Raw genomic sequence first — 17667 nt, 5'->3', positions numbered from 1 at the left:
TTTTGGATGCTGTGAAAGGCATGATGATTATAAATGCAAACTTTTCTTTGTGTGCCATATTTATTTTTATTAATTTGTTCATGGCATGTGGACGTTGTTAGCTAAGCCAGCATTTATTGTTCATCCCTAATTGCCCTTGAGAAGGTGGTAGTGAGCTGCCACCTTGAACCTCAGCAGTCCATGCGGTGTAGGTACGCCCACAGTGCCATGCACGCACAGACCCAGCGACAGTGAAGAAACAGCAAACAGTTCCAAGTCAGGACTGAGCGTGGCTTGGAGGGGAACTTGCAGGTGGTGTGGTCGCTCCCATGTACCTGCAGCCCGTGCCTGTGGTCATGGCTCAGTGGGGATGGCTACAGAATCGGAGAAGCTGCACCTTGGCGAGGTGGCCTCCGGAGCGGCGGGTGGCGCTGTTGCAGGAGGAGTGGATGCGGCCGGCCTAGCCTAGCCTAGCCTAGCCTGATGCGGCTGTGCTGTCAGTTGGGAGGTGGGAAAGGAGCGGGGTGAGGGAGAAAGAGGGAAGGAGAGAGGATGAGGAGCGGGACGGTGGGCAGCACCGGCAGGGACAGGCGGTGAGTAAAACCTGGGGTTACGAATGTAAATTGAGCCGTGGTGGTGGGGGCCGCCCCCTCCATCTCGGTTCGAAGGGCCGGGCTTTGCCCGGAAGGAAAGAGTCGCTGGGATTGGCTTTGAGGCAGCGCCTCCAACAGGCCCCCGGGTCTCCCCCCCCCTCCCCCTTTTCACTCGGTTCAGGAGATAGGTCCCTGTCTCCCCGGGAGTCGGCGTCACTTTGCTGGGGAAGGCAAGCGTCGAGCTGCCGCTGTTTTGAGCGGGAAGCCAAATATGTCAGCGGATTTCCACATAAACCCAGTGGGAGGAGAGGAGGGGAGGGGAGGCAGGGGGTCTGAGCCCGCCCTCCCCATAGCAACACCCCCCCCCCCCAGCTCATTCCCAATAACCTTGAATCCCAGTTGTTGACAAGAACCTGCCTTGATCTTCCTCCTTCAACCCCATGTTAGGGTTTCTTATTTCGCCCACATACCCCTCTGCCGGCAGGCTGCTCCATAAAACTTGTCCCTGTTTCTTTTTTTTTTTACACACATATATGTGTACACGAGTTGGTGAAAAGTTCCTCCCACATTTTCCCCTGTCGCCCTTAATTTCCAAATCGTGTTTAAGGTGACAAAAAAAAGTTCCTCGAATCCGACCTTGTAAAAGCAAATTTTATTTTCATTGTGTGAAGAAAATGTCCTCAACTGCAGCTCAACTTTATGTTCATTTTCGTCCTCTGTATATCTCTTTTTATAACTTTTATGGAAACACTTACTCAACGCAGAGAGCTTAATCGTTTTATTGCTTCTACAGATGCATTTTGGCCGAATATGCACGGAGTTGAATTTATTTTTACCGACTCAGTTGAGGCGAATTTTATTGCCTACCAATGGGGTAGATGCATTCAGGTTATCTGCAGATGTGTTTTAGGGAAATAATTCTTTTGGAATGTATCGCATTTGATATAAAACAAAAACAGAATTGCCTGGAAAAACTCAGCAGGTCCGGCAACATCGGCGGAGAAGAAAAGAGTTGACGTTTCGAGTCCTCATGACCCTTCCACAGAACAGGTGATGTTCTGCGTCGATGTTATGCTTCTCCGCCGATGCTGCCAGACCTGCTGAGTTTTTCCAGGTAATTCTGTTTTTGTTTTGGATTTCCAGCATCCGCAGTTTTTTGTTTTTATCTCGCATTTGATATATCTGTGTATGGGATGGGGGAAGTTCTGGCATTTAAATTGGCTTTTGATTTTTCTTACAGTTTTCTATCATGTACTCCCAGCGCAAGCAATGTAATAGTTAAAAAAGTTAAAGGTGGAGGTATTTGCATTTGTCAGAACCCAGTTAATAAAATAAAAGCAAAATACTGCGGATGCTGGAAATCTGAAATAGAAACAGGAAATGCTGGAAAAACTGAGCAGGTCTGACAGCACCTGTGGAGAGAGAAACAGGATTAAAGTTTCGAGTCTGTATGACCCTTCTTCAGAGCTAAAGAGAAGATAATACTGTTTCAATTGTGCATTTTTATTTATCAATATAGGGGTTGTATATGTGCATTTTTATCAATATACAGCATTGTATAAAAAAGTAGCATTGCTAAATTGTTGTTATTTGTCACGATTTTATATCTTTATTCTTCCCAATTATCAAAATTGTCATAGCACAGAAGGCCATTTGGCCCATTGTGTCTGCACCGGCTCTCCAATTCACTTAATGCCATTCCCCCACCTTCTCCCTATAACCCTGCATGTTTTCCCTTTTCAGATAACTACCTAATTCCTTTTTGAATGCCTTAATTAAACCTGCCTGCACCACGTGCTCTGGCAACGCATTCCAGATCCTAACCACTCGCTGTGTGAAAATGTTTTTCTTCATGGCGCCATTGCTTCTTTTGCCAATTACCTTAAACCTGTGTCCTCTTGTTCTCGATCCTTTCGGGAGTGGAAACCATTTCTCCCTATCCACTCTGTCTACATCCCTCATGAATACCTCTATCAAATCTCCTCTCTACATTTCCTTCTCCAAGGAAAACAGTCCGAACTTCTCCGACCTACCTTTGAATTGATAAAAGCAAAAAACTGCGGATGCTGGAAATCTAAAACAGAAACAAAAATACCTGGAAAAACTCAGCAGGTCTGGCAGCATCTGTGGAGAGGAGCACTGTTAACGTTTTGAGTCCACATGACTCTTCAACATTCTGAAGAGTCATGCAGATTCGAAATGTTAACTGTGCTGCTCTCCACAGATGCTGCCAGACCTGCTGAGTTTTTCCAGGTATTTTTGTTTTTGATTTACCTTTGAATTGAATTTCCTTACCCCTAGAACCATTCTCGTGAATCTTTTCTGCAGTCTCTAATGCCTTCACATCTTTCCTAAAGTGTGGGACCCAGAACTGGGCACAATACTCCAGTTGAGGTCGAACAATATCTCATACAAATTCAACATAACCTACTTAATCTTGTACTCTATCCCCCTATTAATAAAGCTTAGGATACCGTATGCTTTGACCACTCTTTCTACCTGCCTTGCCACCTCCAATGACTTACGCACATATACACAGGTCCTTCTGCTCCTGCACTCCCTTTTGAACTGTACCCTTTATCTCGTATGCATCCGTATTGAGACAAGCAGCCATCTGTTGGGCTGGTGGTGGTGGTGCCATGATGTGTGGCAGGCATTATGACAGCTGTCAGTGCTGTTCAAATTTGTTAGTCCATCTCTCAAGTTTTGGCACAAAACATAAGACCATAAGACGTAGGAGCAGAAATTAGGCCATTCGGCCCATGAAGTCTGCTCCATCATTCATGGCTGAAGTTTCTCAACCCCATTCTCCCGCCTTCTCCCCATAACTTTTGATCCCCTTACTATTCAATAACCTATCTATCTCGGTCTTAAATACACTCAATGACCTGGCCTCCACAGCTTTCCGAGGCAATGAATTCCATAGATTCACCACTCTCTGACTATAGAAGTTTCTCCTCATCTCTGTTCTAAAAGGTCTTCCCTTTACTCTGAGGCTGTGCCCTTGGATCCTAGTCTCTCCTACTAATGGAAACATCTTCCCCACGTCCACTCTATTCAGGCCTTTCAGTATTCTGTAAGTTTCAATCAGATCCCCCCTCATCCTTCTAAACTCCATCGAGTATAGACCCAAAGTCCTCAAACGTTCCTCATAAGTTAAGCCTTTCATTCCTGGGATCGTTCTCGTGAACTTGCTCTGGACCCTCTCCAGGGCCAGCACATCCTTCCTGAGATACGGGGCCCAAAATTGCTCACAATATTCTAAATGTGGTGTGACCAGAGCCTTATAAAACCTCAGCAGCACATCCCTGCTTTTATATTCTAGTCCTCTCGAAATAAATGCCAACATTGCATTTGCCTTCCTAACTACCGACTCAACCTGCAAGTTAACCTTAAGAGAATCCTGGACTAGGACTTCCAAGTCCTTTTGCACTCCAGATTTCTGAATTCCCTCCCCATTTAGAAAATAGTCTATGCCTCTATTCTTCCTACCAAAGTGCATGACCTCACACTTCCCCACATTGTATTCCATCTGCCACTTCTTTGCCCATTCTTCTAACCTGTCCAGATCCTTCTGCAGCCTCCCTGCCTCCTCAATACTACATGTCCCTCCACCTATCTTTGTATCATCAGCAAACTTAGCCAGAATGCCCTCAGTTCCTTCATCTAGATCATTAATGTATAAAGTGAAAAGTTGTGGTCCCAACACTGACCCCTGCAGAACTCCACTAGTCACTGGCTGCCATCCTGAGAAGGACCCCCTTATCCCCACTCTCTGCCTCCTGCCAGACAGCCAATCTTCTATCCATGCTAGTACCTTGCCTCTAACACCATGGGCTCTTATCTTACTGAGCAGCCTCCTGTGTGGCACCTTGTCAAAGGCCTTCTGGAAGTCCAAGTAAATAACATCCATTGGCTCTCCTTTGTCTAACCTACTCATTACCTCCTCAAAGAATTCTAACAGATTTGTCAGGCATGACTTCCCCTTGATGCAACCATGCTGACTTTGCCCTATTTTACCCTGCAACTCCAAGTATTCTGAAATCTCATCCTTAATAATGGACTCTAAAATCTTACAAACGACTGAGGTCAGGCTAATCGGCCTGTAATTTCCCGTCTTTTGCCTCACTCCCTTCTTAAACAGTGGGGTTACATTAGCTATTTTCCAGTCCTCTGGGACTCTCCCTGATTCCAATGATTCCTGAAAGATCACCACTAATGCTCTCCACTATCTCTTCAGCTACTTCCTTCAGAACTCTGGGGTGTATTACATCTGATGCAGGTGATTTATCCACCTTCAGACCTTTCAGTTTTATTAGCACCTTCTCCTTGGTAATGGCCACCATACTCACTTCTCCCCCCGATTCTCTTGAACTTTTGGGATGTTACTCGTGTCTTCCACCGTGAAGACTGACGTAAAGTACCTATTCAGTTCCTCTGCCATTTCTTTGTTCCCCACTACTACTTCTCCAGCGTCATTTTCCAGCGGCCCAATGTCCACTTTTGACTCTCTCTTACCCTTTATATATCTAAAAAACTCTTGCAACCTTCTTTTATATTACTGGCTAGTTTGCCCTCATATTTAATCTTCTCCATCCTTATTTCTTTTTTAGTTGTCCTCTGTTGGTCTTTGTAGGCTTCCCAATCCCCTGGTTTCCCACTGCTCTTCACCGCATTGTATGCTTTCTCTTTAGCTTTTATGCTGTCCCAGACTTCCCTTGTCAGCCATGGTTGCCTCGTCCTCCCTTTAGTATGCTTCTTCCTAGGGATGAACTTTTGCTGTGTCTCCCAAATTACTCCCAGAAACTCCTGCCATTGCTGTTCCACTGTCTTTCCTGCTAGGCTCATCTCCCAGTCAATTCTGGCCAGCTCCTCCCTCATGCGGAAGGTATCTGACAGAGAGCGTTGATTTGGGAGAAGGTTCCAAGGCGAGGTCTTGGAGAGCGGAGATTGGAAACCCTTGTATGAAAAACAGAGTGCAGTGAGACTGGTTGGCTCACAATGGGACAAGTGTTTGGGGGAGAATTGCTGAGAGATCCATAGCATCTGGTTGAGGTGGCATTAGGTTTATATGGACCGTGTGTTTACTGTGAGCATCAGAGTATAAGATAGCTTTTGTAACTTGTGTTATCCTTACAAATCTGTATGTGTCTGTAAATGCATAGTTGTGGGTGAAGGAGTCTTATAGTTTATCTTTATAGTTTATAGTCTTATAGTTTATCTTTTCTTGTTGAATGAATGTTTTTTTTTGTTAGAAGTTCATCAGCTGACTCCTGTGCCTCTATTCAGTAGCTACTCTCCAGGTATCTAAGCAAACAAATAAAAGCTAGGATCTATCAAGCTGGGATCAGACTTGACCAGTGGTTACCTCAGCTGGGGATCATAACAAAGTGGGGCCTCTTGCAGGATTTGAAATGCGGACAGCAGGTTATTGGATGCGGAATAATAATTGGTCCGGGATTAGCGTTTATAAGGTGGGATTGGAAATCCTTAAGCTTTGGTAGAATCTGTGAATCTTTTAATATAAGTATGTGAAGGTAAAGAGGTACTGGACATAGGAATTGGAGTTGCCTTGAGGTATTATGCGGTTTGGAAATCGAAATGGCTTTGGAGGGTGCTACGACTTTTTTACAGATGGAAAATGTAACTCTGACTGGTTTACAGGAATTAACCAAGAGTAAACTAATAGAATTAGCAGTTAAGTTGGAGTTAGAATTACCCAAATGGGTGAGGAAAGTCGACATATTTGGGATAATAGTACAGCATTTAAAACTGGAAGGGATAACAAAGAGACCACATTCTCCAAGGGGGTGAGTCAGAGCTGGAGGTAGTGAGACTTCAGTTACAAATGAAGAAGCTTGAATTGGAGGGAAAGGAAAGAGAATTGGAATTGAAAAGGCTAGAGGAAAATGAAAAAGAAAAGATAGAGGGCATTTCAAAGGGAGCAAGTGGAAAGGTAGAAGAGAGAAAGGAAGTTGGAACTGAAATTTCAGGCAAGGGAGAAGGAAAGAAAGAATGGCAAGGAGAAGAGAGAAAGAACAAGAAAGAGAATACCAGCTTAAATAGCTGGAAATTTAAAAAGAGATCTCTGATGCTGAGGAAAGTTCAGATGATGAAAAATCCTTCAACCTAAAACCTAATGGTGAGATGTTTAAGTTTGTGCAATCCCTCCCAAAGTTAGAGGAAAGGGATGTAGAGGCATTCTTTATTTCATTTGAAAAGGTGGCTAGGCAAATGAGCTGGCCAAAAGAATTCTGGACATCACTTCTACAATCTAGGTTGGTAGGTAGGGCTCATAGGGTTTATGCTTCACTTTCAGAAGAAGTATCAGTGGATTATGATACAGTAAAAAAGGCTATTCTGCATGCATATGAGTTCGTCCCTGTGGCATACAGGCAGCAATTTTGGAATTTAAGAAAACCTCCTGGGCAGACCTATATTGAGTTTGAGAGGGTAAAGCAAAGTAATTTTGACTGTTGGATGAGGGCATTAAAGGTAGAAACGACGTATGAAGCTCTTAAGGAAATAATTCTCTTGGAAGAATTTAAAGATTCACTTCCTCTTGTAGTTAGAACCCATGCTGAAAATCAGAAGCTTAAAACAGCTAGACAGGCAGCAAAGATGGCTGATGATTATGAACTGATCCATTTATCTAAAACCTTTTTCCATAAACCTGAGAAGGATTGAACATGGGAAGGTGAAAGGAAGGCAAGTAGCCAGAGAAGAGAAGGGACAGTTGGGAATTCTCAGGAAATTTCTCCTCAGACCAAAAAGGAAGGTACTGAGGGTAGAAGTGAGATTTGAAAGCCTGAGTGTTTTCATTGTAACAGGGTGGGACATGTTGGGGCAGATTGCTGGAAGTTAAATGGTAGACCCATTGCAGTAGTAGGAATGCCAAAGGAATCCACAGGAAAGGTTGCATCAGAAAAAGAAATGGTTGTTAAAACTGTAGCAGTAGTACAAGTGAAACGTGTTCCATCAGAACATAAAGAAAAGGGGATATGGTTCATGATAGTCCAGAGAATTCTTCTTTGATTTGTTGGTGGAGGAAGTCAGGCTAACAGAGGGTCTGGATGTTTTATATTGAAGGGAGAAGTGTTCCTTTACTGCTACTACAAAATAAGCAGATTAAAATTTTGAGATACAAAAACAGATCAGTCATTGGTGGCTTAATACAATTTGTGTTCCAGGTGGTTTTATGAAAGAAAAAGTATTGATAAATGGTATTCATGGAATTATGGACATGTTTCTTTGTGTAAAGGTAACTTACAAAGTTACTTTGTAAATGGAATGGTTATAGTGGGAATTATTCCTAAACCACCTGTTGAAGGGGTGGATTTTGTTCTGGGTAATAATTTGGCTGGTGGAGACAGTAATGTGGCGACGACTGAATTGCAGCAGGCAGATGATCATGTTGAGCTTAGCCAAATTTAGAAAACTACTGTGACCAAAAATAAAACACTTATTAACGATAACAAGCAATTGAAGGAAAACCTGATTAACGTGGAGAATCAATTTTTATGTAGTATGCTAAAGAAAGAAGAGAATTGATCAGAACAATTGAGAATCAGTCACAGAAAGTAGAACACTTGACTGAGGACTTGAAATGTCTAAATGATAAACTTGTAGAAGCAAACTTAAGAATGGTCAATCTTCAGTTAAAATTTGATTAACTTCAAACATCAGTAGTTGCTATGAAATATCATGGTAAATGCCTTGATGAAGAAAAGGAATTGTTGGGAAATCAGAATAATTGGTTGAATGCAGAGTTAAAAACCAAAACTAACAAACTGTTAGTACTTTGGGACAAGAGTAATGAAATTCTCAAATTTCAGTGTAAACTGGAGGGGATGAAAGAGAAGGTGTGTGGTATGGAGTGTCACAGATTGAAAGTTGTTCCTGTGAAGAAGAACTTTTTGCTGAATTGAGGTCCAGTTAAGCAAAGAACTGATCCAAGTAAAATTACTGATGTATCAACCTCATTAATGCACAATATTAAAACAACTGAAGTGCATGCAGAATTGGAAATTAAGAATTGTCAACAGAAAAGACTAAAATTGCAAAATGGCCTGGAAAAGCCAATGAACAGACACGCAAGTGATTGTCAGTGCTACTTTACAAAATACAGCAGTTGGACTTCAGGCAAGTGGACAGGTTGCAAAAGACCATTCAAAACCTGGAAAGGAGTGGAATGATATAGTTCGTGGATTATGTAAAATAATTGAAAGTTTGGAACAAACTATGAAACTCCACAGGGAGAATAATTGATACTGCTCAAAGAGAAGTGGAAAAGACCTGGAGAAACAACAGTATCGTAAAAAGTTTAAAGATCAAACCAAGCAGGAAAATGAAACCCTTTTGTGTGAACATAAAAAGCATCTCAATAACAACCTTGAAACGACAAAAAGAGATTTTGACCAGAGAAGAAATGAGATGTTAATGCACAAAAATGCTATTTTTACTTAGCTAAGTCGAAGTGAGAATTTACTACGTTTGAGTTTGGAAAATGAGCTTGAAGATGGAATTATGCCTACAGCGAGCAAATAGGACGATTGGGCTGTAGACTTAAATGGCACATTCTTTACTGAGTTAAAGACTGGGAATAAGAAGAAACATAAGAGTTGAGTTAAGATAGTATTTTGATGGGCACATTCTGCTAATTTTATTACATTGACTTTGTTTTGCTTAAAACTTTGTAATTGTACGATAACATGTCAATGTTAAAACAAAATGGGAACTTTATTTGTATTGCATGTTGGACTGAAAGCTATTGTTACAAGTTTATAAGTTTGTGTGAGGCGGATATAAGACCATTGTATAGAAACCTTCACTATTGTGAAGCTTTCTTTCCTCCAAAGGGAGGGGGATGATAGGAAATAGAGACAGTTTAAGTAAGTTATATTTGTATTTCTTTGTGTTAGGAATGAAATTTAGCTTTGGGTGTTGGGTTTGATTTGTATTTCTGTATCTGTGTGCTAAGAAAGGTCAAATTGAGTTTTGGTTTCACTTTAAAAAGGTGCCTGCATTTCAAATCAGTTTTACAACTCCTAAAGGGTGGAAGAATTGGGCTGTTGCCTAGGAATAGGGGTCCAGAGAGGCAGGTCCCTCCCACAGACAGAAAGCTAGGAACAGCAGTTTGATTTTGGAAGCTATTTGAGTGTAGTTGGTTTTGAAAGTAGCTGCCAGGAGAGACTGAAAAAAGGGACAGACAGCCATCCCCAAGCTAAAGAAAAGATCCCAAAATCCTGCTGAGTGGAACAAGAGAAAGTCCCAAGCAGATCTTCCAGTCAAAGGAAGGACTGAAATCTGGAAAAGGTTCTGTTAAGTGAAGTTAAGAGTGAGAGGCAGAGAAAGGCTCCAAGCTTCAAGTTTAAACAGACAAGCTTCAGAAAGCAGATTTAAAGCGGGAACAGCTGGTAAGAGTCAAGAAGGTCCAAAGAGACAACTGAAGGTCTGTAACTCTTTGCTATGGCCATGTCAAACAGTGATGCACTATTGATGGCTGAGTTGGTGTGAGAGCATGCGAGGAGGACTGCTTGAATGCATGTGGTGACCCAGGGAAGTGGAGCATCGGAAGGAGAGTTCGAAACTCTGGAGGTGAACCCTTGTGAAAGGCATCTGAAAGCACGAGTTTGGGAGAAGATTCCAAGACGAGATCTTGGAGAGCGGAGATTGGAAACCCTTGTGTGAAAGACGGAGTGCAGTGAGACCGGTTGGCTCACAGTGTGACAAGCGTCTGGGGGAAGAATTGATGAATGATCCATAGCATCTGGTTGAGGTGGCATCAGTCACTTGGTTTCAAAGTATGGTGTGTCTGATCACAGGCCACTATAGATTTACACAGACTGTGTATTTACTGTGAACATTAGAGTATAAGATAGCTCTTGTAACTTGTGTTTCCCTTACAAATCCATATATATCTGTAAAGGGTGAAGGGTTATTGTAATATAGTTCATCTTGTTAAATAAATGTTTTATTATTTTGTTAAAAGTTCATCAGCTGACTCCTGTGACTCTGTTCAGTAGCTACTCTCCAGGTATTTAAACAAACAAATAAAAGTTAGGATCTATCAAGCTGGGTTCCACTCTGGGATCAGGCTTGTCCAGTGTTAACCTCAGCTGGGGATTATCTTGAAGTGCAATTTCTTTAAGTCTGAAATTTTAATGATTGTGTTATTTACATTGCTTTATTCAAAATTTTATGCAAAATAACGTTGAATTATCAGTAGACTGTAGCACACTGTAATTTTTCAAGTGATCGAATAATGTTCAGTCTCGAGCAGGATTTTATGAATTGGCAAAAATCGGAATCTCTACCAGGACTTGTACAATGTAAAATGAAGATAGAATACTGCAAATCATAGCACAAGCCATAATTCTGTAAACAGTTCAGAAACAAGAACAGAAAGCTTGAGTGATTTATGATCATTCTCTGAACTCTTAAGGTTGATTATACCCTTTAATTCACTCTGCAGTGTCTTTTATTTTGAATATATATATATACACAGTAAATATCGTAGGACTGTAATTTGGAAATCTGGATGATTGCTTGAAGACTGAGTATCTGGATGTTTAGAAACTAAGACCATGACAACACTATTTGTTGGAGTGAGGGACCCAAAGAAATGCCAGACATTTTCAGTACGGTAATATTTATAATTGGTTCCTTTTGCTGTGACTACACCAGTATAGTTGCAAAGATTGAGCTGAGTGCCAAAATGACAGTTAGTGATATTTTACCTAAAGACTAAAAGCATCATGTGAGCAGTGCTTGTCAGCAGATTAGCAGGTTACACTGCCATAAATATTTATTAAAGAATAATTGATACTTTGAAATATGCTTCAAATGAATAGTGCAATTTGAGGGAGAAGTACAGATGCTCTAATATAGTCTGTTTCTCATATTATGAGGAAAATTTAGGACATTGTGGAAGATGTATCAACAAATATATACCAGTATAAAGTAAGTTTTTAAGTAAGATGCTAGGTTGTCTACTATGTAGTCTGGCCCCATATTTATAGAGCAGTTCGTGGTTAATGAAGATGCAACCTGTGCCTCAGGTTTTGAAGTAAATCTTATTTCAGCCTTTAGATGTGTTCCAGCCTTGAAATGGGTTGATTAAATAATGATTAAATGCTGGAAAGTTTCTTTTTAAATCTGTGATAATGTAACAGAAATGATGGCAGTTCAACTTAGTATTGGTTCAACTTATGCTGACCTTGCTAAAAGGGCCCTGTATTAGGCCACCCATCAGCTTTCTCCTATAGATAAGAGACCCTGTCTATTCAGTATAACCTGATTGTTATAACCTCATTTCTGGTATTTGTTTAATCTTTTTTGTACCTTTCAGGTACTTCTATATTCTTTTGGTGACATGGAGACCAGAACTATTGTTATGGCACAGCTGATGGTAAATGCCGAGCTGCCCAAATTCCACAGAGAAACTTGAAACAGCTACCAAAACGGTTTTTGCAATTTGTTTAGTATGAGGAGAGGTTCTGAAATCAGGAGATGATGTCCCCAACTACTTGTGATGATTTTATGGTAGAGTAAATGTTTATTAGAAGAAAATAGAGACAAAAAACACAGTTATACTTAAACACAAGAATGATTTCAAGATCTATAGAATTTCAGTAATTTTTATCACACACTGCTTTTTTTCTCTTGGGCTGTCTTCTGAGGGTGACAGCAACTGGGTCTTCAGGTCTAACATTGTTCACACTGTCCTCTGGGAGCTCAGACCAGCTACCCTGCTGTCTTCTGGGAGATTGTAGCAGCTACCCCCCAACCTAGGTTTAAGTATTTCCTTAAATGTATATCTTCCCTTGATCTCTCTCTTGTCTCAACCAATCTCTTCAAAAATGCTTTCTTCCAGAATTGATTAAACACTTCTTTACTTCAGCTGTTACTTAAAAATTAACTTACCCTATTTTTACCTTATTTACTTACACCCTTTTTGCAACCTGCATACATCTCCCTCTGAGCTAAAAAAGCTCAATTCAAAATTACTCCTGTTATTGTTTTATGTAAAACTGTGGTTGGAGTTCCTCATGGTTCATTAACATATCAAAACCACTTCTTACTGTTGATTTTAGACTCTTGCAGTTACTCTGGCCTTTACTCCAATTAACATATTTACAAACCCCCCAACTTCCAGTAAATGAGAAATGTGACAGTGATATTGTCAAACTAAAAATATTAGAATTTCTTGTTTTCTTGACACTATGCACATTACACTTAAGTGTAATTCTATACTTTTTCATTGCTGTGATGTGTGCATTGGTGGCAAGGGCAGAATTTGTTGCCCATCCCCAGATGCCCTTGAGAAGCTGGTGGTGAGCCACCTCCTTGAGGCATTACAGTCCAACTGGTATAGGAGCACAAATAGCGCTGTTGGGGTCAGAGTTCCAGGATTTTGACTCAGTGATGGTAAAGGAATGGGACTATAGTTCCAAGTCAGGATGGTGTGTGGCTTGGAGGGTAACTTGCAGGTGATGGTGTTCCCGTGTGCTTGCTGCCTTTTTTCTTTTACCCAGGTGGTAAAGGTTGTGGGTTTGGAAGGTGATGACAAAAGATTCTTGGTGAGTTGCTGCAGTGCATCTCGCAGATGGTGTACACTGCTGCCACTGTGCACAGTGGTGGGGGAGGGAGTGAATGTTTTAGGTGGTGGATGGGGTGCCAATCAAATGAGCTGCTTTGTCCTGGATGGTGTTGAGCTTCATGGGTGCAGTTGGGGCTTCACTCATCCAGGCAAGTGGAGAATATTCCATCTGGACAGATCTTTGGGAGTCAGGAGGTGAGTTACTTACTGCAGAATTCTCAGCCTCTGACCTGCCCTAGTGCCTATATGGCTGGTCCATTTCAGTTTCTGGTCAATGGTAACCCACGGAATGTTGATGGTGAGGGATTCAGCGATGGTAATACCATTGAATGTCATGGGGAGATGGGTAGATTCTCTCTGCTTTTGAGATGGGCATTGCCTGGCATTTATGTGGCATGAATGTTAACAGCTTGAACTTGAATTTTGTCCTGGCCTTGTTACACGAGGGCATGGCCTGCTTCAAAATCTGAGGGGTTGTAGATGGTGCGGAACTTTCCGGCAGATTTGTCATAACTTTGCACTTTTATACTAAAGTTTATACTTAACAAGGATTTGAACTCACCACCATCTTCTCAAGGGCAATTAGGGCAATTAGCGAAGCCCACATCCCTTGAATGAATTTTAAAAACTGGTATTTATGGATGATGCTAAAATTATTTCAAAAACTGAATACTGATGACGCCAGTTTCAAATTTCATGAAAGTTTTCAAGTTTGTACAGTTGCATTGTCGTTGGTTCAGCAAAATGCAATTTGTCTTGGCACAACATATCTACATTGAAGCAAAGTTATAAATGATTCGCACAAGTTTACAAACAACTTGTATTGCTGATCTTGCTCATAAACGTATCCATGTTGACTGCTAGGGAATAACGCTGTAACAAATGCATGTTTGAGAAAATAAGACATATTGATTTGGGGGGGCGGATTTGGGGATTGGTCGGGGGGGGGCGGAGGTGGAATAGTAATAAAATGTGTAGAAAATAGAAATGGAAACTACATAGTAAGATTCTCAATGGATTGGAAAACCAGAGGGACTTGGAGATGTAAATGAACAGCTTTATAATGCTGATAGTTACAGATGGAAAAGCCATCAAAAAGTGGTAAATGGGATCCTGGGTTAAAATGTGTTGCATTATTGAATATTGTGTTGTCGGTGAATTTGTACAAGGCGTTGATTAGACCACAGTTGAAACACTCCTGTTGTTTTGGGTAATCCATTTTAGAAAGGATATTGGAACCATGAAAAAGTATAACATAGATTTATCAGGATGATTCCAGGGATAGGAGGATACAGTTATGAGACTTGAAAAATAAGAATTGCATTCATTGGAACAGAAACATTTGATGGAGAATCTAATAGAACTAACAAAGATCCGCAAAGCATTTGAGGTGAAATTAGTATCTTTATTTGCAACAGTACAGTTCTCCATCCCATGCCATACTGTTATGATCCCAGCTGATGTTACTATTAGACAAGCCAAATCTCAGGGTGGAACTCGGCTTCATAGATCCTAACTTTTATTTTTGTTTAGATACTTGGAGAGTGGCTACTGAACAGTCACAAGAGTCAGCTGATGAACTTGTAACAAAAGAATAAAACACTTATAGTTCATTTTTCTTGTTTAATATTATAATACTCCTTTACCCACAGCTATACCTTTACAGACATATATAGATTTATAAGGATAACACAAGTTACGAAAGCTATCTTATACTCTAATGCTCACAATAAGTACACAGTCCATGTAAACCAATAGGCGACCTGTGGTCAGATACACTACTCCTCCAATACACTCCTCCAATGTTGGCATCTTTAAGCTTACCAGATTTTCATTGCTTTCAGCTGCCTAGGCTCTGGGGTTCCTTATATTTCACCTCTCTTCTATTTTTACTTAGTTCTGTTGAAGAGTCATACAGACTCGAAAAGTTAACTGTGTTCCTCTCCGCAGATGCTGTCAGACCTGCTGAGTTTTTCCAGGTATTCTTATTTTTGCTCTGGAGTTCCTCCTCTGGCTTGCTACCCCTCTCCTCCTTTTAAGTCAATCATTAAAGCCTCCGTTTGACCAAGCTTTTAGTCATTTGTCCACATTTGTTTGGTAATGCTCCTGTGAACCATGGTGAGTCATTCCGCTATGTTAAAGGTGCTATTTAAAATTTTTGTTTTTGTGTATAGGCTCTAGGAAACAACAATTTTCACCCCCGTCAGTTTAATGCATTGCTCTGAAGTGATTCTACAGCTTTTGCACTCAGCTGGCCAGTCAGTGCCCTCACAAGATTCCTAACTGCTTAAGAGAATATATATTAAGAAAAGGCCAATACACCCTTGTAGTTTGCAGTGTTGTTGACTCTCCCTAAAGGTAAAAAGGTTTGCGTCTGTTTAGCATTCTCTTGTGTATTTTGAATGTCCCGAAGCACCTTGCATAGAATTAATTATTTGGTGTAGTCTGTGATAAAGCAGCAACTGTTTTGTGCACAGAAAGGTTCCAGAAATTACAGTGAAGAGGTTCAAAGATTGCAGCTAGCAACCACTTCCCTCAAGCAAGATTTTGATAAGTTTGGATTGCATTTCCTCTACTCACCTCTGTCCCAGTTGAAAATGACTTTGAAGAGTAAATGCCTCCATATGTGTCAGGCACTGCCCACCAAATAAACCCATCAACCCATGTGTCCGTTAAACTGATCAATCAAAACAATCAAACTAAAGCTGTACATTATTATAGTAGATTATAACATTTTGACTGTGTTTGAGAGGTGAAAAGAATTACTTCACCCGGTTGGTGAATTTACATTTAGAATAAGTACTAAAATCATAAGTGAGGTTGGAAATATTTTCATGCAGAGTAACGAAAATATGGAATATGTTACTGCAAGTGACTATTGATTCTGAATAAATTGCAGCATTTTGGGAATAGGATAAACATTCGAACAGGAAGCCTATTAATGGACATGGGGGAAGAGCTGGAAAGTGGAGTTCAAGTAGATCCTTGCATAGTAGAGCTGTACTAGACCAAATGACTGCGAGTCCTGAAATTTCTTTGGTGAACAGTTGATTATAAATTATTATGGTGGAACATTTAATATTTTATGAACTATAGTAGGGTGATATCCAACATAAGTTTTTTCAAAAGCAAATTTACTTCTCAAGATTTTTAAATGGTACCCTCACAGTACCAACACTAAAGAGCCAAGAAACCCTAAGAGGCACCTATACTTAATGCAATTTAAAGTCTTTTAACCTGCAACATTATTAGAATTATTACGACATGTATGTCTTAATTCCTGATTTGTACAATAAATTTTATACTCTTCTAGCTTAATATCACAGCTGTCATTCCAGAATGCACTATAAAAGCAAGCACATAAATTTTGAGTGGACCTGAGATTTGGTTTTAAGGATAAAATGGTGCTATGCTCATAGCTGATTACTTAGTTTCTAAATTCACCTCCAACATACAGTAATAACATCCACTCTGGGCTGCAAAAGCAAAAATACTGTGCTTGTAATCTGAAGTAAAAACAGAAGATGCTAGAAATACTCAGCAGGCCTGGCAGCACCTGTGGAGGGAGAGAAGCAGAGTTTATATTTCAAGTCGATGACCCTTCATCAGAACTGTCATCAACCTGTAATTTTGACTCTCTGTATCTCTCAAAAAATGCTGGCTGACCCCGACTGAATATTTCAGACATTTTGAGTTTTATTCCACTCTGGGCTAGTTTGGAGGTGTGTGAACTCAATGTTCCCAAGAAAGGTGCTGCATGTTCTAGTATCATGCAGTCACTCCTCCGTTTATTGCCTTCAGTACTTTTCAATGATGACGGAAGTCACCCATGTTAAATTGCCCTCACTAATAGAGATGATAGAGGGGACAAAACTGAATGCTGTTGAAGTTGGAGCAGTAATTTGCCAATTGTTTTTGTGCTCACTCACAGAACTCTTTGGTTGTATATAATGGATCGTTCTGTAAAACCAGAGACAAGGAATTTCAGAGCTGTGGATTACAGTCTCAACTTTTAATTTCCTGATTTCTGAGAATAGCTTTGGGCCATATTTGCATTCGAGTATCATTTTACGCTCCTAGAACATCTGTTACCTTTCACTATAGATTGTGTATTAATTCTATGGGTGCAAGAGTTGTTCAGGATAGTAACTGCAGTGTGTTCCACATTGAAGTTTGAAACAGCAGAATAACAGCCTTTGAAGTAGATGCCAGAAAGCGATACACTTCTCAAGATTGTCAGTTAAACTTCGTCAGTGTACTTCCATGAATATGAATATAAAAGCCACAATTTCTTTATAGCATGTTATAAATGAAAACCGTAGTGATGTGGTTTGGAAAAAATGCTTGATCAATTTGAGTCAGATCTTTTTGGCAGATCACAAAATAATTAAAGATGAGAGAAGCCATTCATCTTAGTCCATCCACCCACAAATTCCCTACAATCTTCACATTGCAGCATCAACTGGGTTCTAAACTGGTTGCAGGAGTTCCATT

At 40.6% G+C, this 17667-nt stretch overlaps 1 protein-coding gene across 1 annotated transcript in view; it reads left to right on the top strand.

The window, feature by feature from the left end:
- The first annotated feature begins 419 nt into the window (after nucleotides 1–419).
- Nucleotides 420–17667, top strand: part of nipa2 (NIPA magnesium transporter 2) — a 43249-nt gene continuing 26001 nt past the window's right edge. The window contains exon 1 of the mRNA XM_041198768.1: nucleotides 420–572. The gene's annotated coding sequence lies outside the window, so the exon portion shown is untranslated. The remainder of the gene's footprint in view (nucleotides 573–17667) is intronic.

The sequence above is a fragment of the Carcharodon carcharias genome, chromosome 11 (genome assembly GCF_017639515.1).
Source record: "Carcharodon carcharias isolate sCarCar2 chromosome 11, sCarCar2.pri, whole genome shotgun sequence".
Lineage (NCBI taxonomy): Eukaryota > Metazoa > Chordata > Chondrichthyes > Lamniformes > Lamnidae > Carcharodon > Carcharodon carcharias.
The sequence above is the reverse complement of the archived record's forward strand: the minus strand, read 5'-3'. Positions and strand labels throughout refer to the sequence as shown.